We start from the raw sequence: 27,353 nt of genomic DNA, 5'->3' as shown, positions 1-27,353 counted from the left end.
TGCAAATCCATTTTTTAAAACATGTGTAGAAAATTCTCTTTCTTCTAAAATTCTAAGCTATTGGGGTTGAAAGAGTGGAATTTCCAAAACTTGGATAACAAATCTTTTGTGTTCATTTGTGGTGTGTGAATAAATTTTATTTACTTACGTTTGCTATTATTTTAAATTTTTTCCATACATAAACATGAAAATTTTCATTTAGTTGTGATCTATTTGCATTTTATCTCCATTTTGTTTACGAGATGAAGGGAAAAGTGAAAACTCAAGTTTTGATTTAAGAAAAAGGTATACATTTAAAATGGAAATCCACAATACACAAATGTAGAGAGAGATAATTCCAAAAAGTATCTGTAATTTTTAGGGATTGTAAACTCTTTTTAGTTTTTATATATTAGGTTTTGAAATTGACGGGAAAAGGTGGAGGCGGGAGATTTTTAACTGAGTGTTGACTCCCAATCCATAAGTCATTCCTTACAAAAATATATCCCGTTACACATGAAAAATCACTTTATAATCATTTATGATCGTTACGTCAGCTTCTAGTAAATAGGCAAAACAATGTCTTGTTTGACTTGGGTAAATATCCCTCCACACGTTCACTTGAGAATTTAATGAGCATTTGTTATTCTCTTTAAATGGTTTGGATTCATAGGTCATTTGAATCTTTAACATGTTTCAAGCATGCATATCCATTTTTAGAAATGTGTGTAGAAAAATTTCTTTCTTATAAAATTCCAAGCTACTAGGGTTGAACAAGTGGAATTTCAGAAACTTGGATAACAAATATTTTGTGTTAATTTGTGGTGTGCAAAAATTTTATTTACTTGCATTTGTTATTGATTTAAATTTTTTCCTTACATAAAATCTAAAATTTTCATTTGGTTGTAATCTATTTGCTTTTTATCACTTTTTTGTTTACGAGATGAAGGGAAAAGTGAAAACTCAAGTTTTGATTTAAGAAAAAAGTATACATCTAAAATGGAAATGCACAATACACAAATGTAGAGAGTGATAATTCCAAAAAGTTTCAATAACTTTTAGGGATTGTAAACTATTTTTAGTTTTTATATATTAGGTTTCGCAATCGTCAAGAAAAAAGGGGGAGGTGGGGGATTTTTAACTTAGTGTTGACACTCAATCCTTAAGTCATTCTTTACAAAAATATAGCCCATTACGCATGATAAATCACTTTACAATCATCTATGATCGTTAGGTCAGTTTTTTGTAAATGGGCAAAGTAATGGCTTGTTTGACTCAAGTAAATATCCCACCACATGTTCACTTAAGAATTTAATGAGCATTTGTTATTCTCTTTAAAAGGTTTGGATCTATAGTCATTTTCATCTTTAACATGTTTCAAGCATGCATATCCATTTTTCAAAACAAGTGTAGAAAAATCTATTCTTATAAAATTCCAAGCTATTGGTGTTGAACTAGTGGAATTTCCCAAACTTGGATAAAAAACTTTTGTTTTCATTTGTGGTGTGTGAATAAATTTTCTTTACTTACATTTGTTATTGCCTTAAATGTTTTCCATACACAAGCTCTAAAATTTTTATTTTGTTGTGTTCTATTTGCCTTTTACTTCTTTTTTGTTTACGAGATGAATGAAAAAGTGACTCAAGTTTTAATTTAAGAAAAAAAGTTAATATCTAAAATGGAAATGCACATGGAAAAAATATAGAGAGATATAATTCATAAAAATCTTTGTAATTTTTAGGGATGGAAAACTCTCTTTATTTTTTATATATCAGGTTTTATAATCGTCGGGAAAAGGGGCAGGCGGGGGACTTTTAGCTGAGTGTTGAATCCCAATCCATAAGTCATTTCTTAAAAAAATTGAGAAGAAGGGAAAAGTGAAAACTCAAGTATTGATTTAAGAAAAAATTATACATTTAAAATGGAAATGCACAATACACAATTGTAGAGAGAGATAATACCAAAAAGTATCTGTAATTTTTAGGGATTGTAAACTCTTTTTAGTTTTTATAAATTAGGCTTTGCAATTGTCGGGAAATGTGGGACGCGGGGGATTTTTAATTGAGTGTTCACTCCCAATCAAAAAGTCATGCCTTACAAAAATATATCCTGTTACACATGATAAATCACTTTACAATCATCTATGATCGTTAGGTCAGCTTTTTGTAAATGGGCAAAATTATGGTTTGTTTGTCTCTGGTAAATATCCCACCGCACGTTCACTTGAGAATTTAAGGAGCGTTTGTTATCTTTCAAAGGTTTGGATCCATAGGTCATTTGCATCTATAACATATTTCAAGCATGCGTATCCATTTTTTAAAACATGTGTAGAAAAATGTCTTTCTTATAAAATTCCATGCTATTGGGGTTGAGCTTGGGGAATTTCCCAAACTTGGATAACAAAACTTTTGTATTCATTTGTAATGTGTGAATAAATTTTCTTTACTTTCATTTGTTATTGCTTTAATATTTTTCATACATAAACTCTAAAATTTTCATTTTGTTGTGATCTGTTCACCTTTTATCTCTTTTTTGTTTACGAGATCAAGGGAAAAGTGAAAACTCAAGTTTTTAATTAGGAAAAAAGTATACATCTAAAATGAAAATGCACAATGCACAAATGTAGAGAGAGATAATTCCAAAAAGTATCTATTATTTGTAGGGATTGTAAACTCTTTTTAGTTTTTATAAATTAGGCTTTGCAACCGTCGGGAAATGTGGGAGGCGGGAAATTTTTAACTGACTGTTCACTCCCAATGCAAAAGTCATTCCTTACAAAAATATATCCTTTTGCGCATGATAAATCACTTTACAATCATCTATGATTGTATCGTCAGCTTTTTGTAAATGGGCAAAATTATGGTTTGTTTGTCTCTAGTAAATATCCCACAACACGTTCACTTGAGAATTTAAGTGGCGTTTGTTATCTTTCAAAGGTTTGGATTCATAGGTCATTTGCATCTATAACATGTTTCAAGTATGCATATCCATTTTTTAAAACATATGTAGAAAAATGTCTTTCTTATAAAATTCCATGCTATTGGGGTTGAGCTTGTGGAATTTCCCAAACATGGATAACAAAACTTTTGTATTCATTTTTAATGTGTGAATAAATTTTCTTTACTTTCATTTGTTATTGCTTTAATATTTTTCATACATAAACTCTAAAATTTTCATTTTGTTGTGATCTGTTCACCTTTTATCTCTTTTTTGTTTACGAGATCAAGGGAAAGTGAAAACTCAACTTTTTAATTAGGAAAAAAGTATACATCTAAATTGAAAATGCACAATGCACAAATGTAGAGAGAGATAATTCCAAAAAGTGTCTGAAATTTTTAGGGATTGAAAAATCTTTTTACTTTTTATATATTAGGTTTTGAAATCGTAGGAAAAAGGGGGAAGCGGGGGATTTTTAACTGAGTGTTGACGCCCAATCGATAAGTCATTTCTTAAAAAAATATAGCTTGTGACACATGATAAATCACTTTACAATCATCTAAGATCGTTAGGCAACCTTTTTGTACATGGGAAAAATAATGGCTTGTTTGACTCGGGTAAATATTCCACCACACGTTCACTTGAGAATTTAATTAACGTTTGTTATTCTCTTTAAAAGATTTGGATCCATAGGTCATTTGCTTCTTTAACATGTTTCAAGCAAGCATATCAATATTTTGACACAGGTGTTGAAAAATCTCTTTCCTAAAAAATTCTAAGCTATTGGGGATGAACTAGCGGAATTTCAAAAACTTGGATAACAAAACTTTTGTGTTCATTTGTGGTGTGCGAATAAATTTTTTTTACTTACATTTGTTATTACTTAAAATTTTTCCCATACATAAACTCTAAAATTTAGATTTTGTTGTGATATATTTGCCATTTATCTCTTTTTTATTGATGAGATGAAGGGAAAAGTGAAAACTCAAGTTTTTGATTTAAGAAATAAGTGTACGGCTAAAATGGAAATGCACATTATACAAATGTAGAGAGAGATAATTCCTAAAAGTGTCTGTAATTTTTAAGGATTGTAAACTCTTTTTAGATTTTATATATTAGGTTTTGCAATCGTCGAGAAAAGGGGGAGGCTGGCGATTTTTAACTGAGTGTTGGCTCCCAGTCCATATGTCAATCCTTACAAAAATATAGCCCGTTACTCATGATAAATCACTTTACAATCATCTATGATCGTTAGGTCAGCTTTTTTTAAATGGGAAAAATAATGGCTTGTTTGACTTGGGTAAATATCCCACCGCATGTCCACTTCAGAATTTAATAGCGTTTGTTATTCTCTTTAAAAGGTTTGGATCCATAGGTCATTTGCATCTTTAACATGTTTAGAGCATGCATATCCATTTTTGAAAACGTGGGTAGAAAAATCTCATTCTTATAAAATTCCAAACTATTGGGGTTGAACTAGTGGAATTTACCAAACCTGAATAACAAAACTTTTGTGTTCATTTTCGGTGAGTGAATAAATTTTTTTTACTTACATTCGGTATTACTTTAAATATTTTCCATCCATCAACTCCAAAATTTTAATTTTGTTGTTATCTATTTTTATTTGATCTCTTTTTTGTTTACGAGATGAAGGGAAAAGTGAAAACTCAAGTTTTGATTTAAGACAAAAATAGATGTCTAAAATGGAAATGCACAATACACAAATGTAGAGAGAGTTAATTCCAAAAAGTGTCTGTAATTTTTAGGGATTGTAAACTCTTTTTAGTTTTTATATATTAGGTTTTGTAATCGTCGAAAAAAGGGGGAGGGGTGATTTTTAACTGAGTGTTGACTCTCAATCCATCAGTAATTCCTTACAAAAATATAGCCCGCCACGCATGATAAATCACTTTCCAATCGTCTATGATCGTTAGGTCATCTTTTTGTAAAAGGTCAAAATAATGGCTTGTTTGACTTGGGTAAATATCCCACCACACGTTCATTTGAGAATTTAATGAGCGTTTGTTATTCTCTTTAAAAGGTTTGGATCCATAGGTCATTTGCATCTTTAACATGTTTCAAGCATACATATCCATTTTTGAAAACATGTGTAGAAAAATCTCTTTCTTCTAAAATTCCAAGCTACTAGGGTTGAACTTGTGGAATTTCCCAAACATGGATAACAAAACTTTTGTGTTCATTTGTGGTCTTTGAATAATTTTTCTTTACTTTCATTTGTTAATTGTTTAAATTTTTTCCATACATAAACTCTAAAGTTTTCATTTTGTTGTGATCAATTAGCCTTTTGTCTCTTTTTTTATTACGAGATGATGGGAAAAGAGAAAACTCAAGTTTTGATTTAAGAAAAAAATGTACATCTAAAATTAAAAAGCACAAGGCACAAATGTAGAGAGAGATAATTCAAAATTGTGTCTATAATTTTTAGGGTTTGTAAACTCTTTTTAGTTTTTATATATTAGGTTTTTCAATCGACGGGAAAAGGGGGAGGTGGGGGATTTTTAATTGAGTGTTGACTCCTCATCCATAAGTGATTCGTTCAAAAATATAGCTCGTTACCCATGATAAATCACTTTACAATAATCTATGATAGTTATGTCAACTTTTTGTTAATGGGCAAAATAATGGCTTGTTTGACTCGGGTAAATATCCCTCCGCACGTTCACTTGAGATTTTAAAGAGTATTTGTTATTCTCTTTAACAGGTTTGGATTCATGGGTCATTTTCATCCTTAACATGTTTCAAGCATGCATATCCGTTTTCTAAAACTTGTGTAGAAAAATCTCTTTCTTATAAAATTCCAAGCTATTCGAGTTGAACAAGTGGAATTTCCCAGACTTAGATAACAAAACTTTTGTGTTCATTTGTGGTGTGTGAACAAATTTTCTTTACTTACCTTTTTTATTGCTTTAAATTTTTTCCATACATAAAATCTGAAATTTTCATTTTGTTGTGATCTATTTGCCTTTTATCTCTTTTTTGTTTACAAGATCAAGGAAAAAGTGAAAACTCAAGTTTTGATTTAAGAAAAGAGTATACATCTAAAATTGAAATGCACAATGCACAAATGTGGAGAGGGATAATTTCAAAAAGTGTCTGTAATTTTTAAGGATTGTAAACACTTTTTAGTTTTTATATATTAGGCTTCGTAATCATCAGGAAAAGGGGGAGGCGGGGGATTTTTAACTGAGTGTTGACTCCCAAGCCATTAGTCATTCCTTGAAAAAAAAAAGCCCATTACGCATGGTAAATCACAGTACAATCATCTATGATCGTTAGGTCAGCTTTTTGTAATTGGGCAAAATAATGGTTTGTTTGACTCGGGTAAATATCCTACCTGACGTTCAGTTGAGAATTTAATGAGTGTTTGTGCTTCTCTTCAAAAGGTTTGGATCCATAGGTCATTCGTATCTTTAACATGTTTCAAGCATGCATATCCATTTTTGAAAACATGTTTAGAAATATCCCTTTCTTATAAAATTCCAAGCTATTGGGGTTGAACTAGTCGAATTTTCCAAACTTGGATAACAAAACTTTTGTGTTTATTTTTGATGTGTGAGTTAATTTTCTTTACTTACGTTTGTTATTGCTTAAAATTTTTTCCATACATAAACTCTAAAATTTTCATTTTGTTGTGAACTATTTACCTTTTATCTCTTTTTTGTTTACGAGATGAAGGGAAAAGTGCAAAACTCAAGTTTTGATATAAGAAAAGTGTATACATCAAAAATAGAAATGCCCAATGCAAAAATGTAGAGAGGTAATTCCAAAAAGTGTCTGTAGTTTTTAGGGATTGTAAATTCTTTTTTGTTTTTATATATTTGGTTTTGGAATCGTCAGGAAAAGGAGGAGGCGAGGGATTTTAAACTGATTGTTGACTCCCAATTCATAAGTCATTCCTTACAAAAATATAGCCGCTATGCATGATAAATCACTTTACAATCATCTATGATCGTTAGGCCAGCTTTTTGTAAATGGGCAAAATAATGGCATGTTTGACTAGGGTAAATATCCCACCACACGTTCACTTGGGAATTTAATGAGCGTTTGTTATTCTCTATAAAAGGTTTGGATCCATAGGTCATTTGCATCTTTAACATGTTTCAAGCATGCATATCAATTTTTTGAAACATGGTTAGAAAAAATCTCTTTCTTATAAAATTCCAAGCCATTGGAGTTGAACTAGTGGAATTTCCCAAACTTGGATAACAAAAATTTTGTGTAATTTTGAGGTGTGTGAATAAATTTTCTTTACTTTCATTTGTTATTGATTTAAATTTATTCCATACATAAACTCTAAAATTTTCATTTTATTGTTATGTGCTTTTTATCTCTTTCTTTTTACGAGATGAAGGGAAAAGTGAAAACTCAAGTTTTTAATTAAGAAAAAAGTATACATATAAAATGAAAATGCACAATGCACAAATATAGAGAGAGATAATTCCAAAAAGTGTCTGTAACTTTTATGGATTGTAAACTCTTTTCAGTTTTTATATATTAGGTTTTGCAATCGTCGGGAAAAGGAGGATGCGGGGGATTTTTATCTGAGTGTTGACTCCCAATCTATAAGTATTTACTTACAAATATATAGCCTATTTCTCATGATAAATCACTTTACAATCATCTATGCTAGTGAGGTCAGCTTTTGTATATGGGCAAAATAATGGCTTGTTTGACTCGGGTAAATATCCCACCGCATGTTCACTTGAGAATTTAATGAGCGTTTGTTATTCTCTATAAAAGGTTTGGATCCATAGGTCATTTTCAACTTTAACATGTTTCAAGCATACATATCCATTTTTTAAAACATGTGTAGAAAAATCTCTTTCTTATAAAATTCCAACCTTTTGGGGTTAAACTAATGGAATTTCCCAAACTTCGATAACATAACTTTTGTCTTCATTTGTGGTGTGTGAATAAATTTTCTATACTTTCATTTTTCGTTGTTTAAAATTTTTCCTTACGTAAACTCTAAAATTTTTATTTTGTTATGATCTGTTTGCCTTTTATTTCTTTTTTGTTTTCGATATGAAGGGAAAAGTGAAAACTCAAGTTTTGATGTAAGAAAAAAATATACATCTAAAATGGAAATGCACAATGCACAAATATAGAGAGAGATAATTCAGAAAAGTGAATGAAATTTTTAGGGATTGTAAACTCCTTTTAGTTTTTATATATTAGGATTTGCAATCGTCAAGACAAGGAGGATGCAGAGGATTTTTAACTAAGTGTTGACACTGAATCCATTAGTCATTCCTTACAAATGTATATTGCGTTACGTATGATAAATAACTTTATAATAATCTATGATCGTTTGGTCAGCTTTTTGTTATTGGGCAAAATAACGGCTTGTGTGACTCCGGTTAATCTCCCACCGCACGTTCACTTGAGAATTTAATGAGCGTTTGTTATTCTCATTAAAAGGTTTGGATCCATAGGTTAATTACATCATTAACATGTTTTGAGCATGCATATCCATTTTTTTTAAACATGTGTAGAAAAATCTCTTTCTTATAAAATTCCAAGCTATTTGGGTTGAACTAGTAGAATTTCCCAAACTTGTATAACATAACTTTTGTGTTCATTTGTGGTGAGTGAATAAATTTTCTTTACTTACATTTTTTATTTCTTTAAATTTTTTCCATACGTAAACTCTAAAATTTTCATTTTGTGATGATCAATTTGGTTTTTATCTCTTTTTTTTTTACGAGATAAAGGGAAAAGTGAAAACTCAAGTTTTGATTTAAGAAAAAAGTATACATCTAAAATGCACCATGCACAAATGTAGAGAGAGATAATTCCAAAAAGTGTATGATTTTTTTAAGGATTGTAAACTCATTTTAGTTTTTATATATTAGGTTTTGCAATCGTCGGGAAAAGGTGGATTCAGGGGATTTTTATCTGAGTGTTAACTCCCAATCCATAAGTCATTCCTTATAAAAAAATATTGCCCATTACGTATGATAAATCACTTTAGATTCATCTATGATCGTTGGGTCAGCTATTTGTTAATGAGCAAAATAATGGCTTGTTTGACTGGGGTAAATATTCCACCGCACGTTCACTTGAGAATTTAATGTGCGATTGTTATTATCTTTAAAAGGTTTGGATCCATAGGTTATTTGCATCTTTAACATGTTTTGAGCATGCATATCCATTTTTTAAAACATGTGTAGAAAAATCTCTTTCTTATAAAATTCCAAGCTATTGGGGTTGAACTAGTGGAATTATCAAAACTTGGATAACAAACATTTTTTTTTCATTTTTGGTGGGTGAATAAATTTTCTTTTCTTACATTTGTTCTTGCTTTAAATTTTTTCCATACATAAACTCTAAAATTTTCATTTTGTTGTGATTTGCATTTTATCTCTTTTTTGTTTACAAGGGAAAAGTGAAAACTCAAGTTTTTAATTAAGAAAAAAGTATCCATATAAAATGGAAATGCACAATGCACAAATGTAGAGAGAGATAATTCTAAAGAGTTTCAGTAATTTTTGGGGATTGTAAACTCTTTTTATTTTTTATATTTAGGTTTTTCAATCGTGGGGAAAAGGGGGAAGCGGGGGATTTTTAACTGAGTGTTGTCTCCCAATCCATAATTCATTCCTTACAAAAATATTGCCTGTTACGCATGATAGATTACTTTACAATCATCTATGATCGTTAGGTCAACTTTTTGTAAATGGGAAATATAATGGCTAGTTTGACTCTTGTAAATATCCCACCGCATGTTCACTAGAAAATTTAACTAGTGTTTATTATTCTCTATAAAAGGTTTGGATCCATAGGTCGTTTGCATTTTTAACATGTTTGAAGCATGTATTTCCTTTTTTTCAAACATGTGTAGAAAAATCTCTTTCTTATAAATTCCAAGCTATTGGGGTTGAACTAGTGGAATTTCCCAAACTTGGATAGAAAACTTTTGTGTTCATTTTTTGGTGTGTGAATAAATTTTCTTTACTTACATTTGTTATATCTTTAAATATTTTCCATTCTAAAATTTTAAGTTTGTTATGATTTATTTGCCTTTTATCACTTTTTTGTTTACGAGATGAAGGGAAAAGTGAAAACTCAATTTTTGATTGAAGAAAAAAGTATACATAAAAAATGGAAATGCACAATGCACACATGTAGAGAGAGATAATTCCAAAATCAATCTTAAATTTTTTGGGATTGTAAATTCTTTTTAGTTTTTATATATTAGATTTTGCAATCTTCGGGAAAAGGGGGGGGGGGGGGGGGGGGGTGGCTGGGGATTTTTGGCCGAGTGTCGACTCCCAATTTATAAGTCATTCCAAAAATATAACCCGTTATGCATGATAAAATACTTTTCAAACATCTATGATTATTAGGTCAGCTTTTTGAAATTGGGCAAAATAATGGCTTGTTTGACTCAGGTAAAATATCCCACCACACGTTCACTTGAGAATTTAATGACCCTTTGTTATTCTCTTTAAAAGTTTTGGATCCATAGGTCATTTGCATCTTTAACATATTTCGAGCATGCATATCCATTTTTTAAAACATGTGTAGAAAAATCCTTTTCTTACAAAATTCGAAGCAATTGGGGTTGAACTAGTGGAATTTCCCAAACTTGGATAACAAACTTTTGTGTTAATTTCTGGTGTGTGAATAAATTTTATTTACTTACATTTGTTTTGCTTTAATCTATTTGTTTTACATTTGTTTTACATTTGTTAACTTCCATAGGTCATTTGCATCTTTACATTCATTTTGTTGTGATCTATTCGCCTTTTATCTCTTTTTGTTTACGAGATGAAGGGAAAAGTGAACACTCAAGTTTTGATTTAAGAAAAAAGTATTCATAAAAAATGGAAATGCACAATGCACAAAAGTGGAGAAGGATGATTTCAAAAAGTGTCTGTAGTTTTTAAGGATTGTAAACTCTTTTTAGTTTTTATATATTCGGATTCACAATAGTCAGGAAAAGGGGGAGGCGGGGGATTTTTAACTGAGTGTTGACACCCAATCCATTATTCATTCCTTGCAAAAAAATAATTACGGATGGTAAATCATATTACAATCATCTATGATCATTATGTCAACTTTTTGTAAATGGGCAAAATAATGGTTTGTTTGACTCGGGTAAATATCCCAGCTGACGTTCACTTGAGAATTTAATGAGTTTTTTTTATTCTCTTTAAAAGGTTTGGATCCATAGGTCATTTGCATCTTTAACATGTTTCAAGCATGCATATCCATTTTTGAGAACATGTTTAGAAAAATCCCTTTCTTATAAAATTCAAAGCTATTGAGGTTGAACTAGTGGAATTTTCCAAACTTGGATAACAACACTTTTGTGTTTATTTGTGGTGTGTGAGTTATTTTTCTTTACATACATTTGTTATTGCTTTAAATTTTTTCCTTACATAAACTCTAAAATTTTCATTTTGTTGTGAGCTATTTACATTTTATCTCTTTTTTTTTTTACGAGATGAAGGGAAAAGTTAAAACTCAAGTTTTGATTTAAGAAAAGTGTATACATCAAAAATAGAAATTCCCAATGCAAAAATGTAGAGAGAGGTAATTCAAAAAAGTGTCTGTAGTTTTTAGGGGTTATAAATTCTTTTTTTTTATATATTTGGTTTTGCAATCGTCAGGAAAAGGGGGAGGCGAGGGATTTTAAACTGAGTGTTGACTCCCAATTCATAAATCATTCCTTAAAACAATATAACCGTTATGCATGATAAATCACTTTAGAATCATCTACGATCGTTAGGGCAGCTTTTTGTAAATGGGCAAAATAATGGCTTGTTTGACTAGGGTAAATATCCCACCACACATTCACTTGGGAATTTAATGAGTGTTTGTTATTCTCTATGAAAGTTTTGGATCCATAGGTCATTTTCATCTTTAACATGTTTCAAGCATGCATATCCATTTTTTAAAACATGTGTATAAAAATCTCTATCTTATAAAATTTCAACCTTATGGGGTTAAACTAGTGGAATTTCCCAAACTTGGATAACATAACTTTTGTGTTCATTTGTGGTGTGTGAATAAATTTTCTATACTTTCAGTTGTCGTTGTTTAAAATTTTTCCTTACGTAAACTCTAAAATTTTCATTTTGTTGTGATCTGTTTGCCTTTTATCTCTTTTTTATTTTCGAGATGAAGGGAAAAGTGAAAACTCAAGTTTTGATTTAAGAAAAAAATATAAATCTAAAATGGAAATGCACAATGCAAAAATGTAGAGAGAGATAATTCCAAAAAGTGAATGAAATTTTTAGGGATTGTAAACTCTTTTTAGTTTTTATATATTAGGATTTGCAATCGCCGGGACAAGGAGGATGCAGAGGATTTTTAACATAGTGTTGACACCAAATCCACAAGTCATTCCTTACAAAAGTATAGCGCGTTACGTATGATAAATCACATTAAAATAATCTATAATCGTTAGCTCAGCTTTTTGTTAATGGGCAAAATAATTGCTTGTGTGACTCAGGTAAATCTCCCACAGCACGTTCACTTGAGAATTTAATGAGCGTTTGTTATTCTCATTAAAAAATTTGGATCCATAGGTTATTTGCATCATTAACATGTTTTGAGCGTTCATATCCATTTTTTTAAACATGTGTAGAAAAATCTTTTTCTTATAAAATTCCAAGCTATTGGGGTTGAACTAGTGGATTTTCCCAAACTTGGATAACCAAACTTTTGTGTTCATTTGTGGTGTGTAAATAAATTTTCTTTACTTACATTTGTTATTGCTTTAAATATTTTCCATACGTAAAATCTAAAATTTTCATTTTGTCATGATCTATTTGGCTTTTATCTCTTTAATATTTTACGAGATGAAGGGAAAAGTGGAAACTCAAGTTTTGATTTAAGAAAAATGTATACATATAAAATAGAAATGCACAATGCAAAAATGTAGAGAGAGATAATTCCAAAAAGTGTCTGAATTTTTTAGGGATTGCAAACTCATTTTAGTTTTTATATATTTGGTTTTGCAATCGTCGAGAAAAGGGGGATTCAGGGGATTTTAACTGAGTGTTAACTCCCAATGCGTAAGTCATTCCATAAAAAAATATAGCCCGTTACGTATGATAAATCACTTTAGATTTATCTATGATCGTTAGGTCAGTTTCTTGTTTATGGGCAAAATAATGGCCTGTTGACTGTGGTAAATTTCCCACCGCACGTTCACTTGAGAATTTAATGTGCGTTTGTTTTTCTCTTTAAAAGGTTTGGATCCATAGGTTATTTGCATCTTTAACATGTTTCGAGCATGCATATCCATTTTTGAAAACATGAGTAGAAAAATCACTTTCTTATAAAATTCCAAGCTATTGGGGTTGAACTAGTGGAATTATCCAAACTTGGATAACAAACCTTTTTTTTTTCATTTTTGGTGGGTGAATAAATTTTATTTACTGACATTTGTTCTTGCTTTAAATTTTTTCCATACATAAACTCTAAAATTTTCATTTTGTTGTGTTTTGCATTTTATCTCTTTTTTGTTTACGAGATGAAGGGAAAAGAGAAAAGTCAAGTTTTTAATTAAGAAAAAAGTATCCATATAAAATGGAAATGCACAATGCACAAATATAGAGAGAGATAATTCTAAATAGTTTCAGTAATTTTTAGGGATTGTAAACTCTTTTTATTTTTTATATTTTGGTGTTTCAATCGTCAAGAAAAGGGGGAAGCGGGGGATTTTTAACTGAGTGTTGACTCCCAATCCATAAGTCATTCCTTAAAAAAATATAGCCTCTTACGCATGATAGATTACTTTACAATCATCTATGATCTTTAGGTCAACTTTTTGTAAATGGGAAATATAATGGCTTGTTTGACTCTGGTAAATATCCAACCGCATGTTCACTAGAAAATTTAACTAGTGTTTGTTATTCTCTATAAAAGGTTTGGATTCATAGGTCATTTGCATCTTTAACATGTTTCATGCATGTATATCCATTTTTTGAAACATGTGTAGAAAAATCTCTTTCTTATAAATTCCAAGCTATTGGGGTTGAACTAGTGGAATTTTCCAAACTTGGATCAGAAAACTTTTGTGTTCATTTTTTGGTGTGTGAATAAATTTTCTTTACTTATATTTGTTATTGCTTTAAATTTTTTCCATTCTTAAACTCTAAAATTTTAATTTTTTAGTGATCTATTTGCCTTTTATCACATTTTTTGTTTACGAGATGAAGAGAAAAGTGAAAACTCAAGTTTTGATTTAAGAAAATGGTATACATCTAAAATTTAAATGCACAATCCAAAAATGTAGAGAGAGATAATTCCAACAAGTTTATGTAATTTTTAGGGATTTTAAACTCTTTTTAGTTTTTATATATTAGGTTTTGCTATCATCGGGAAAAGGTTGTGGGGGGGATTTTTAACTGAGTGTTGACTCCCAATCCTTAAGTCATTGCTTACAAAAATATAGCGAGTTATGCATGATAAACAACATTACAATCATCCATGATCGTTAGGTCAACTTTTTGTAAATGGGCAAATACTAGCTTGTTTGACTCGGGTAAATATCCCACTGCACGTTCACATGAGAATTTAATGAGCGTTTGTTATTCTCTTTAAAAGGTTTGGATCCATAGTTCATTTCCATCTTTAACATGTTTCAAACATGCATATCCATGTTTTTAAACATGTGTCAAAAAATCTCTTTCTTCTAAAATTCCAAGCTATTGGGGTTGAACAAGTGGAATTTCTGAAACTTGGAGAACAAAACGTTTGTGTTCATTTGTGGTGTGTGAATAAATTTTCTTTACTTACATTTGTTATTGCTTTAAATTTTTTCCATACATCAACTCTAAAATTTTCATTTTGTTGTGACCTATTTGCCTTTTTTCTCTTTATTGTTTGCGAGAAGAAGGGAAAAGCGAAAACTCAAGTTTTGATTTAAGAAAAAAGTATAAATAAAAAATAGAAATGCACAATGCACAATTGTAGAGAGAGGTAATTTGAAAAAGTGTTTAAAATTTTTAGAGATTGTAAACTCTTTTTAGTTTGTATATATTATGTTTTGCAATCATTGGGAATAGGTTGACGGGGGGGGGGGGGGGGGGGGGGGGGGGGGGGATATTTAACTAGAGTGTTGACTCCCAATCCTTAAGTCATTCCTTACAAAAATATAGCCCATTATGTATGATACATCACTTTACAAACACCCATGATCATTAGGTCAGCTTTTAGTAAATGGGAAAAATACTGGCTTGTTTGACTAAGGTAAATACCCCACCGCATGTTCACTCCCAATCCATAAGCCATTCCAAACAATATATAGCCCGTTATGCATGATAAATCACTATAAAATCATCTATGATCGTTAGGTCAGCTTTTTGTAAATGGGCAAAAATAATGGCTTGTTTGACTTGGGTAAATATCCCACCGCACGTTCACTTGATAATTTAATTTGTGTTTTTTAATCTCTTAAAAGGTTTTGATCCATACGTCATTTGCATCTTTAAGATGTTTCAAGCATGCATATCCATTTTTGAAAACATGTGAAGAAAAATCTCTTTCTTATAAAATTCCAAGCCATTGGGGTTGAACTAGTGAAATTTCAGAAACTTGGATGACAAAACTTTTGTGTTCATTTGTGGTGTGTGAATAATTTTCTTTACTACCATTTTTTATTGCTTTAAAATTTTTCCGTACATAAACTCTAAAATTTTAATTTTGTTATGATCTATTTTCTTTTTATCGCTTTTTTGTTTAAGAGATGAAGGGAAAAGTGAAACTCAAGTTTCTATTTAAGAAAAAAGTATTTGTCTAAAATTGAAATGCGCAATACACAAATGTAGAGAGAGATAATTCCAAAAAGTGTCTGTAATTTTTAGGGATTGTAAACTCTTTTTAGTTTTTATATTAGGTTTTGCAATCGTCGAGAAAAGGGGGAGGCGGGAGTTTTTGACTGAGTGGTTGACTGCCAATCCATAAGTCATTCCTTACAAAAATATAGCCATTACGTATTATTAATCCCTTTACAATCATCTATGATCGTTAGGTCACCTAATGGCTTGTTTGACTCGGGTAAATATCCCACCGCACGTTCACTTGCGAATTTAATGAGCGTTTGTTATTATCTTTAACAGTTTGGATCCATAGGTTATTGCATCTTAACCATGTTTCAAGCATGCATATCCATTTTTTAAAACATGTGTAGAAAAATCTCTTTCTTATAAAATTCCATGCTATACGGGTTGAAGTAGTAGAATTCAAAAACTTGGATAAAAAAACTAATGTGTTCATTTGCTGGTTTGTGAATAAATTTTTTTTAGTTACATTTGTTATTACTTTAAATTTTGTCCATACATAAACTCTAAAATTTTCATTTTTTTGTGATCTATTAGCTTTTATCACTTTTTTGTCTACGAGATGAAGGGAAAAGTTAAAACTCATGTTTGATTAAAAAAAAGTATTCAAAAAAAATGGAAATGCACAATGTACAAATATAGAGAGAGATAATTCCAAAAAGTGTCTAAAATTTTAGGGACTGTAAACTCTTTTTAGTTTTTATATATTATGTTTGCAATCGTCGGGAAAAGGGGGAAGTGGGGATTTTTAACTAAGTGTTGACTCCCAATCCATAAGTCATTCCATTCAAAAATATTGCCCGTTACGTATGATTAATCACTTTACAATCATCTATGATCGTTAGGGCAAATTTTTGTTAATGGGCAAAATAATGGCTTGTTTGACTCAAATAAATATCCCAACACACGTTCACGCGAGATTTAATGAGCATTTGTTATTGTCTTTAAAAGGTTTGTATGCTTAGGTTATTTGCATCTTTAACATTTTCCGAGCATGCACATCCATTTTTTTAAACATGTGTAGAAAAATCTTTTCTTCTAAAATTCCAAGCTATTAGGGTCAACTAGTGGAATTTCCCGAACTTGGATAACAAAACTTTTGTGTTCATTTGTGGTGGTTGAATAAATTTTCTTTACATACATTTTTTATTGCTTTAAAAATTTTCCTTACATAAAATCTAAAATTTTTATTTTGTTGTGATCTATTTGCCTTTTATCTCTTTTTTGTTTACGAGATGAAGGGAAAGTGAAAACTCAAGTTTTGATTTAAGAAAAAAGTATACATCTAAAATTTAAATGCACAATCCAGAAATGTAAAGAGTGATAATCCCAAAAAGTGTCTGTAATTTTTAGGGATTTTAAACTCTTTTTTGTTTTCATATATTAAGTTTGCCAATCATCAAGAAAAGGGGGAGGCGGGGGATTTTTTAACTTAGTGTTGTCTCCCAATTCTTAAGTCATTCCTTACAAAAATAAAGCCGTTATGCATTATAAATCACTTTACACTCATCCATAATCGTTAGGTCAGCTTTTTGTAAATACGCAAAATAATGGCTTGTTCGACTCGGGTAAATATCCTACCGTACATTCACTTGAGAATTTAATGAGCATTTGTAATTCTCTTTAAAAGGTTTGGATTCATAGGTCATTTGCATCTTTAACATCTTACAAGCATGAATATCCGATTTTTTTTAAATATGTCTAAAAAAATCTCTTTCTATAAAATTCCAAGCTACTGGGGTTGAACTAGTGGAAATTTCAAAAACTTGGATAACAAAACTTTTGTATTCATTTGTGGTGTGTGAATAAATTTTCTTTACTTACATTTTTTTTTGCTTTAATGATTTTCATACTTAAACTCTAAAATATTCAATTTGTTGTGATCTATTTGCCTTTATCTCTTTTTTGCTTACGAAATGAAGGGAAAAGTGAAAAATTAAGTTTTGATTTAAGAAAAAGGTATACATAAAAAATGGAAATGCACATTGCAAAAATGTAGGAGAGAGATAATTCCAAAAATTGCAGTAATTTTTACGGATTGTAAACTCTTTTATGTTTTTATAATAGGTTTTGGCAATCGTCAAGAAAGGGGGAGGCAGGGGATTTTTAACTGAGTGTTGACTCCCAATCCATAAGTCATTCCTTACAAAAAATAAAACCCTTTATGCATGATGAATCATTTTACAATCATCTATGGTCGTTAGGTCAGTTTTATGTAAATGGGAAAAATAATGGCTTGTTTGACTCAAGTAAATATCCCACCCGTGACATTCACTTGAGAATTTATTGAGTGTTTGTTATTATCTTTAAAAGGTTTTGATCCATAGGTCATTTGCATCTTTAACATGTTTCAAGACTGCATATCCATTTTTTAGAACATGTTGTAGACAAATCTCGTTATTATAAAATTCCAAGCTATTGGGGTTGAACTATTGGAATTTACAAACTTGGATAACAAAAATTTTGTGTTCATTTATGGTGTATGAATAAATTTTTTTTATTTACATTTGTTATTGCTTTAAATTTTTTTTATACATAAACTCTAAATTTTTAATTTTGTTGTGATCTATTTGCCTTTTATATCTTTTTTGTTTACGAGATGAAGGAAAAAGTGAAAACTCAAGTTTTTGATTTAAGAAAAAGTATACATCTAAAATGAAAATGTATAATGCACAAATATTGAGAGGGATAATTCCAAAACGTGTCTGTATTTTTTAGGGATTGTAAACCCTTTTTTAATTTTTATATATTAGGTTTTGCAATCATCGGGAAAAGGTGGAGGCGGGGATTTTTATATGAGTGTTGACTCCCGATCCTTATGTCGTTTCATACAAAAATAGAGCCTGTTATGCATGATAAATCACTCTAAAATCATCTATGATCGATAGGTCAGCTTTTTGTAATGGAAAAAATAATGGCTTGTTTGACTCGGGTAAATAACCCACTGCACGTTCACTTGAGAATTTAATGAGCGTTTGTTATTCTTTATAAAAGGTTTGGATCCATAGGTCATTTGCATCTTTAACATGTTTCAAGCTTGCATATCCATTTTTTTAAAACATGTGTTGAAAAATCACTTTTTGATAAAATTCCAAGTTATAGGGGGTTCAACTAGTGGAATTTCCTAAACTTGGATGACAAAACTTTTGTGTTCATTTGTGTTGTGTCAATAAATTTTCTTTACTTACATTTGTTACCGCGTTATATTTTCCTTTTTGTTGTGATCTATTTTCCTTTTATCTCTTTTTTGTTCACGAGATGAAGGGAAAAAAAGTGAAAACTCATGTTTTGATATAAGAAAAAAGTATAAAGCTAAAATACAAATGCACAATGTACAAATCTAGAGAGAAATAATTCCAAAAAGTGTATGTAATTTTTAGGCATTGTAAACTCTTTTTAGTTTTTATATATTAGGTTTTGCAATCGTCGGCAAATGTGGGACGCGGGGGATTTTTAAAATGACACTACAATCATCTATGATCGTTAGGTCAGGTTTTTGTAAATGGCAAAATAATGACTTTTTTGACTCGGGTAAATATCCCACAACACTTTCATTTGAGAATTTAATGAGCGTTTGTTATTCTCTTTAAAAGATTTGGATCCATAGGTCATTTGCATCTTTAACATGTTTCAAGCATGCATATCATTTTTTTAAACATGTGAAGAAAAATCTCTTTCTTATAAAATTCTTTGTTTTAGGGGTTGAATTAGTGAAATTTCCCAAACTTGGATAATAAAACTTTTGTGTTCATTTATCAAGTGTGATATTTTTTCTTTACTTACGTTTGTTATTGCTTTTATTTTTTTTCATACATAAACTCTTAAATTTTCATTTTGTTATGATCTATTTGCTTTTTATCTCTTTTTTGTTTACGAGATGAAAGGAAAATTGAAAACTCAAGTTTTGTTTTAAGAAAATCGTACACATCTAAGATGGAAATGCACAATGCACAAATGTAGAGAGAGATAATTCCAAAAAGTGTATGTAATTTTTTTGGATTATGAACTCTTTTTAGTTTTTATATATCTGGTTTTGCAATTGTTGGGAAAAGGGGGAGGCGGGGGATTTTTAATTGAGTGTTGACTCCCATTCCATAAGTCATTCCTTACAAAAATATAGCCCCTTAATCATTATAAATCACTCTACAATCATCTATGATCGTTAGGTCACCTTTTTTTTAAATAGGCAAAATAGTGGCTTGTTTGACTCGGGTAAATATCCCACCGCACGTTCACTTGAGAATTTAATAAGTGTTTGTTATTCTCTTTAAAAGTTTTGGATCCATAGGTCATTTGCATGTTTAACATGTTTCAAGCATGCATATCCATTTTTTAAATCATGTGTAGAAAATTTTCTTTCTTATAGAATTCCAAGCTATTGGGGTTGAAGTAGTGGAATTTCCCAAACTTGGATAACAAAACTTTTGTGTTCATTTGTTGTGTGTAAAAAAATTTTATTTACTTAAATTTGTTATTTCTTTAAATGTTTTCCGTACTTAAACTCTAAAAGTTTCATTTTGTTGGGGTCTATTTGCCTTTTATCTCTTTTTTGTTTACGAGATGAAGGGAAAAGTGAAAACTCAAGTTTTGATTTAAGAAAAAAGTATACATCTAAAAATGGAAATGCTCAATACAGAAATTTAGAGAGAGATAATTCTAAAAAGTATCTGTAATTTTTGGGGATTGTAAACTTTTTTAGTTTTTATATATTACGTTTTGCAAATGTCAGGAAAAGGGGGACGCGAGGGATTTTGAAATGAGTGTTGACTCACAATCGATAAGTGATTCCTTACAAAAATATGGCCCGTTACACTTGATAAATGACACTAAAATCATCTATGATCGTTTGGTCAGCTTTTTTTAAATGGACAAAATAATGGCGTGTTCGACTCGGGATTTTTAACGGAGCGTTGACACCCAATCCATAAGTCATTCCTTACAAAAATATAGCTTGTTACCCATGATAAATCACTCTACAATCATCTATGATTGTTAGGTCAGCTTTTTGTAAATGGACAAAATAATGGTTTGTTTGGCTCGGGTAAATATCCCACCGCACGTTCACTTGAGAATTTAATGAATGTTTGTTATTCTCTATAAAAGGTCTGGATCCATAGGTCATTTGCATGTTTAACATGTTTCAAACAAGCATATCCATTTTGTAAAACATTTGTTGAAAAATCTCTTTCTTTTAAAATTCCAAGCTATTTGGGTAGATCTCGTGGAATTTCCCAAACTTGGATAACAAAACTTTTGTGTTCATTTGTGGTGTGTGAATATACTTTCTTTACTTACATTTGTTATTTCTTTAAATTTTTTCCATACATACACTCTAAAATTTTCATTTTGTTGTGGTCTATTTGCCTTTTATCTCTTTTTTGTTTATGAGATGAAGGGAAAAGTGAAAACTCAAGTTTTGATTTAAGAAACAAGTATACATCTAAAAAGGAAATGCACAATGCACAAATGTAAAGAGAGATAATTACAAAAAGTGTCTATAATTTTTAGGGATTGTAAACTCTTTTTAGTTTTTATATATTAGGTTTTCCAATCGTCGGGAAAAGGGGGAGGAGGGGGATTTTTAAATGAGTGTTGACTCCCAATCCAGAAGTCATTCCTAACAAAAACATAACCCGTTACGTCATAAATCACTCTACAATGATCTATGATCATTCGGTCTGCTTTTTGAAAATGGGCAAATTGATGGCTTGTTGGACTCGGGTAAATATCCCATCGCATGTTCACATGAGAATTTAATGAGCGTTTGTTATTCCCTTTAAAAGGTTTGGATCCATAGGTCATTTCCTTCTTTAACATGTTTCAAGCTCGCATATCCATTTTTTAAAACATGTATAGAAAAATCTCTTTCTCATAAAATTCCAAGCTATTGGGGTTGAACTAATCGAATTTCCTAAATTTGGATAACAAAACTTTTGTGTTCATTTCTGGTGTGTGAATAAATTTTATTTACTTATGTTTGTTATTGCTTTAAATTTTTCCATACATAAACTCTGAAATTTTCATTTATTTGAGATCTATTTTCCTGTTATCTCTTTTTTGTTTACGAGATGAAGGGAAAAGTGAAAACTCAAGTTTTGATTTAAGAAAAAAGTATACATCTAGAATGGAAATGCAGAATGCAAAAATGTAGAGAGAGATAATTCCAAAAAGTGTCGATAATTTTTAAGGCTTCTAAACTCTTTTTAGTTTTTATATATTAGGTTTGGCCATCCTCGGGAAAAGGGGGAGGCGGGGGATTTTTAACGGAGCGTTGACACCCAATCCATAAGTCATTCCTTACAAAAATATAGCTTGTTACCCATGATAAATCACTCTACAATCATCTATGATTGTTAGGTCAGCTTTTTGTAAATGGACAAAATAATGGTTTGTTTGGCTCGGGTAAATATCCCACCGCACGTTCACTTGAGAATTTAATGAATGTTTGTTATTCTCTATAAAAGGTCTGGATCCATAGGTCATTTGCATGTTTAACATGTTTCAAACAAGCATATCCATTTTGTAAAACATTTGTTGAAAAATCTCTTTCTTTTAAAATTCCAAGCTATTTGGGTAGATCTCGTGGAATTTCCCAAACTTGGATAACAAAACTTTTGTGTTCATTTGTGGTGTGTGAATATACTTTCTTTACTTACATTTGTTATTTCTTTAAATTTTTTCCATACATACACTCTAAAATTTTCATTTTGTTGTGGTCTATTTGCCTTTTATCTCTTTTTTGTTTATGAGATGAAGGGAAAAGTGAAAACTCAAGTTTTGATTTAAGAAACAAGTATACATCTAAAAAGGAAATGCACAATGCACAAATGTAAAGAGAGATAATTACAAAAAGTGTCTATAATTTTTAGGGATTGTAAACTCTTTTTAGTTTTTATATATTAGGTTTTCCAATCGTCGGGAAAAGGGGGAGGCGAGGGATTTTTAAATGAGTGTTGACTCCCAATCCAGAAGTCATTCCTAACAAAAACATAACCCGTTACGTCATAAATCACTCTACAATGATCTATGATCATTCGGTCTGCTTTTTGAAAATGGGCAAATTGATGGCTTGTTGGACTCGGGTAAATATCCCATCGCATGTTCACATGAGAATTTAATGAGCGTTTGTTATTCCCTTTAAAAGGTTTGGATCCATAGGTCATTTCCTTCTTTAACATGTTTCAAGCTCGCATATCCATTTTTTAAAACATGTATAGAAAAATCTCTTTCTTATAAAATTCCTAGCTATTGGGGTTGAACTAATCGAATTTCCTAAATTTGGATAACAAAACTTTTGTGTTCATTTCTGGTGTGTGAATAAATTTTATTTACTTATGTTTGTTATTGCTTTAAATTTTTCCATACATAAACTCTGAAATTTTCATTTATTTGAGATCTATTTTCCTGTTATCTCTTTTTTGTTTACGAGATGAAGGGAAAAGTGAAAACTCAAGTTTTGATTTAAGAAAAAAGTATACATCTAGAATGGAAATGCAGAATGTAAAAATGTAGAGAGAGATAATTCCAAAAAGTGTCGATAATTTTTAAGGTTTCTAAACTCTTTTTAGTTTTTATATATTAGGTTTGGCCATCCTCGGGAAAAGGGGGAGGCGGGGGATTTTTAACGGAGCGTTGACACCCATTTTATAAGTTATTCCTTACAAAAATATAGCTCGTTACGCATGATAAATCACTCTACAATCATCTATGATCGTTAGGTCTGCTTTTTGTAAATGGGCAGAAGAATGACTTGTTTGAATCGGGTAAATATCCGACCGCACATTCACTTGAGAATTTAATGAACGTTTGTTATTCTCTTTAAAAGGTTTGGATCCATAGGTCATTTGCATCTTTAACATGTTTCACGCATGCATATACATTTTTTAAAACATGTGTAGAAATTTCTCTTTCTTGTAAAATTCATAGCTATTTGGGTTGATTTAGTGCAATTTCCCAAACTTGGAAAACAAAAGTTTTGTGTTTAGTGGTGGTGTGTTAATAATTTTTCTTTACTTACATTTGTTATTTCTTTAAATTTTTTCCATACATCAACTGTAAAATGTTCATTTTGTTGTGATCTATTTGGCTTTTGATCTCTTATTTGTTTACGAGATGAAAGGAAAAGTGAAAACTCATGTTTTGATTAAAGAAACAAGTATACATCTAAAATGGAAATGCACAATGCACAAATGTTGAGCGAGATAATTCTGAAAAGTGTCTGAAATTTTTAGGGATTGTAAACTCTTTTTAGTTTTTATATATTAGGTTTTGCAATCAACGGGAGAAGGGGGAGGTGAAGGATTTTTAAATAAGTGTTGACTCCCAATCCAGAAGTCATTCCATACAAAAACATAGCCCGTAATGCATGATAAATCACTCTACAATCATCAAGGATCATTCTGTCCGCTTTTTGAAAATGCGCAAAATAAAGGCTTGTTGGAATCGGGTAAATATCCGTTCGCACGTTCACTTGATAATTTAATGAGCGTTTGTAATTCTCTTTAAAAGGTTTGGATCCATAGGTCATTTGCATCTTTAACATGTTTCAAACACGCATATCCATTTTTTAAAACATGTGTAGAAAAATTTCTTTCTCATAAAATTTCAAGCTATTGGGGTTGAACTAGTGGAATTTCCAAAACTTGGGTAAAAAAAACTTTTGTGTTCATTTGTGGTGTGTGAATAAATTTTCTTTACTTACATTTGTTATTTCTTTAAAAATTTTTCCATACGTAAACTCTAAAATTTTGATTTTGTTGTGATCTATTTGCCTTTTATCTCTTTTTTGGTTCCAAGATTAAGGCAAAAGTGAAAACTCAAGTTTTGATATAAAAAAAATGTACATCTAAAATGGAAATGCACAATGCAAAAATGTTGAGAGAGATAATTCCAAAAAGTGTCTATAATTTTTGGGGATTTTAAACTCCTTTTAGTTTTTATATATAAGGTTTTGCCATCCTCGGGAAAAGGGGGAGGCGGGAGATTTTTAACGGAGTGTTGACACCCAATCCATAAATCATTCCTTAAAAAAATATAGCCCATTATGCATGATAAATCATTCTACATTTATCTATGATCATTAGGTCACCTTTTTGTAAATGGGCAAAATAATGATTTGTTTGACTCGAGTAAATATCCCACCACACGTTCACTTGAGAATTAAATGAGCGTTTGTTATTCTCTTTAAAAGGTTTGGATCCATAGGTCATTTGCATCTTTAACATGTTTCAAACATGCATATCCATGTTTTAAAACATGTGAAGAAAAATCTCTTTCTTATAAAATTCCAAGCCATTGGGGTTGAACTAATGGAATTTCTCAAACTTGGTTAACAAAACTTTTGTGTTCATTTATCGTGTGTGAATAAATTTTCTTTACTTACATTTGTTGTTGCTTAAAACTTTTTCCATACATAAACTCTAAAATTTTCATTTTGTTATGATCTATTTGCCTTTTATCTCTTTTTTGTTTACGAGATTAAAGGAAAAGTGAAAACTGATGTTTTGATTTAAGAAAACAGTACATATCTAAAATGGAAATGCACAATGCACAAATGTAGAGATAGATAATTCCAAATAGTGTTTATAATTTTTAGGGATTGTAAACTCTTTTTAGTTTTTATATATTAGGTTTTGCAATTGTCCGGAATACGGGGGGGGGGGGGGGGGGGGGGGGGGGGGGGGGGGATTTTTAACTAAGTGTTGACTCCATATCCATAAGTCATTCCTTACAAAAATATAGCGCGTTATGCATGATAAATCACTCTATTATCATCTATGATCATTAGGTCAGTTTTTTGTGAATGGGTAAAATAATGGCTTATTGGACACAGGTAAATATCCCACCGCACATTCACTTGAGAATTTAATGAGCGTTTGTTATTCTCTTTAAAAGGTTTCGATCCATAGGTCATTCGCATCTTTAATATGTTTCAAGCATGCATATCCATTTTTTAAAACATGTGTAGAAAACCACTTTCTTATTAAATTTTAAACTATTCGGGTTGAACTAGTGGAATTTCCTAAACTTGGATAACAAAACTGTTGTGCTCATTTGTGGTGTGTGAATAAATTTTCTTTACTTACATTTGTTATTGCTTTAAATTTTTTCCATAAGTAACCAATAAAAATTTCATTTTATTGTGATCTATTTGCTTTTTATCTCGTTTTTGTTTACAAGATGAAGGGAAAACTGAAAACTCAAGTTTTTTATTTAAGAAAAAAGTATATATCTAAAATTGAAATGCAGAATGCAAAAATGTTGTAATTTTTAGGGATTGTAAAATCTTTTTAGTTTTTATATATTAGGTTTTGCAATTGTTGGGAATAGGGGGGGGGGGGGGGGGGGGGGGGGGGGGGGGGGTGCAGGGATTTTTAACTTATTGTTGACTCCCAATCCATAAGTCATTTCTTACAAAAATATAGCGCTTTACGCATGATAAATCACTCTATTATCATCTATGATCGTTAGGTCTGCTTTTTTTGAATGGGTAAAATAAGGTCTTCTTTGACTCGGGTAAATATTCCACCGCACGTTCACTTGAGAATTGAATTTGCGTATGTTATTTTCTTTAAAAGGTTTGGATCCATAGGTCATTTGCATCTTTTTCATGTTTCAAGCATGCGTATCCATTTTTTAAAACATGTGTAGAAAACTTCACTTTCTTATAAAATTTCAAGCTATTGGGGATGAACTAGTGGAATTTCCTAAACTTGGATAACAAAAATTTGGAGTTCATTTGTGGTGTGTGAATAAATTTTCTTTACTTACATTTGTTATTGCTTAAATTTTTTCGAAACGTAAACTCTAAAATTTTCATTTTGTTGTGATATTTTTTCCTTTTATCTCTTTTTGGTTTACGAGATGAAGGGAAAAGTGAAAAATCAAGTTTTGATTTGAGAAAAAGTATACATCTAAAATAAAAATGCACAATGCACAAATGTAAAGAAATAAAATTCCAAAAAGTGCTCTGTAATTTTTAGGGATTCTAAAATCTTTTTAGTTTTATATATTAGGTTTTGCCATCCTCGGGAAACAGGGGAGGTGGGGGATTTTTAACTGAGCGTTGACACCCAATCCATAAGTCATTCCTTAAAAAAAATATGGCCCCTTAAGCATGATAAATCACTCTACAATCATCTAAGATCGTTAGGTCAAGTTTTTTTAAATGGGCAAAATAATGGCTTGTTTGACTCAGGTAAATATCCCGCAACACGTTCACTTGAGAATTTAATGAAAGTTTGTTATTCTCTTTAAAAGGTTTGGATCCATAGGTCATTTGCATTTGTAACATGTTTCAAGCACGCATATCCATTTTTTAAAACATGTGAAGAAAAATCTCTTTCTTATAAAATTCCAAGCTATTGTGGTTAACCAAGTGGAATTTCTCAAAATTGGATAACAAAACTTTTGTGTTCATTTATCGTGTATGAATAATTTTCTTTACTTACATTTATTATTTCTTTAAATATTTTACATACGTAAACTCTAAAATTTTCTTTTTTTTGTGATCTATTTGCCTTTTATCTCTTTTTTCTTTACGAGATTAAGGGAAAAGTGAAAATTCAAGTTTTGATTTAAGAAAAAAGTAAACTTCTAAAATGGAAATGTAGAATG

The sequence above is a fragment of the Aristolochia californica genome, unplaced genomic scaffold (genome assembly GCF_029961685.1).
Source record: "Aristolochia californica isolate CCGP_79_NKW_82.1479 unplaced genomic scaffold, dmAriCali1.0.hap1 SCAF_9, whole genome shotgun sequence".
Lineage (NCBI taxonomy): Eukaryota > Viridiplantae > Streptophyta > Magnoliopsida > Piperales > Aristolochiaceae > Aristolochia > Aristolochia californica.
The sequence above is the reverse complement of the archived record's forward strand: the minus strand, read 5'-3'. Positions refer to the sequence as shown.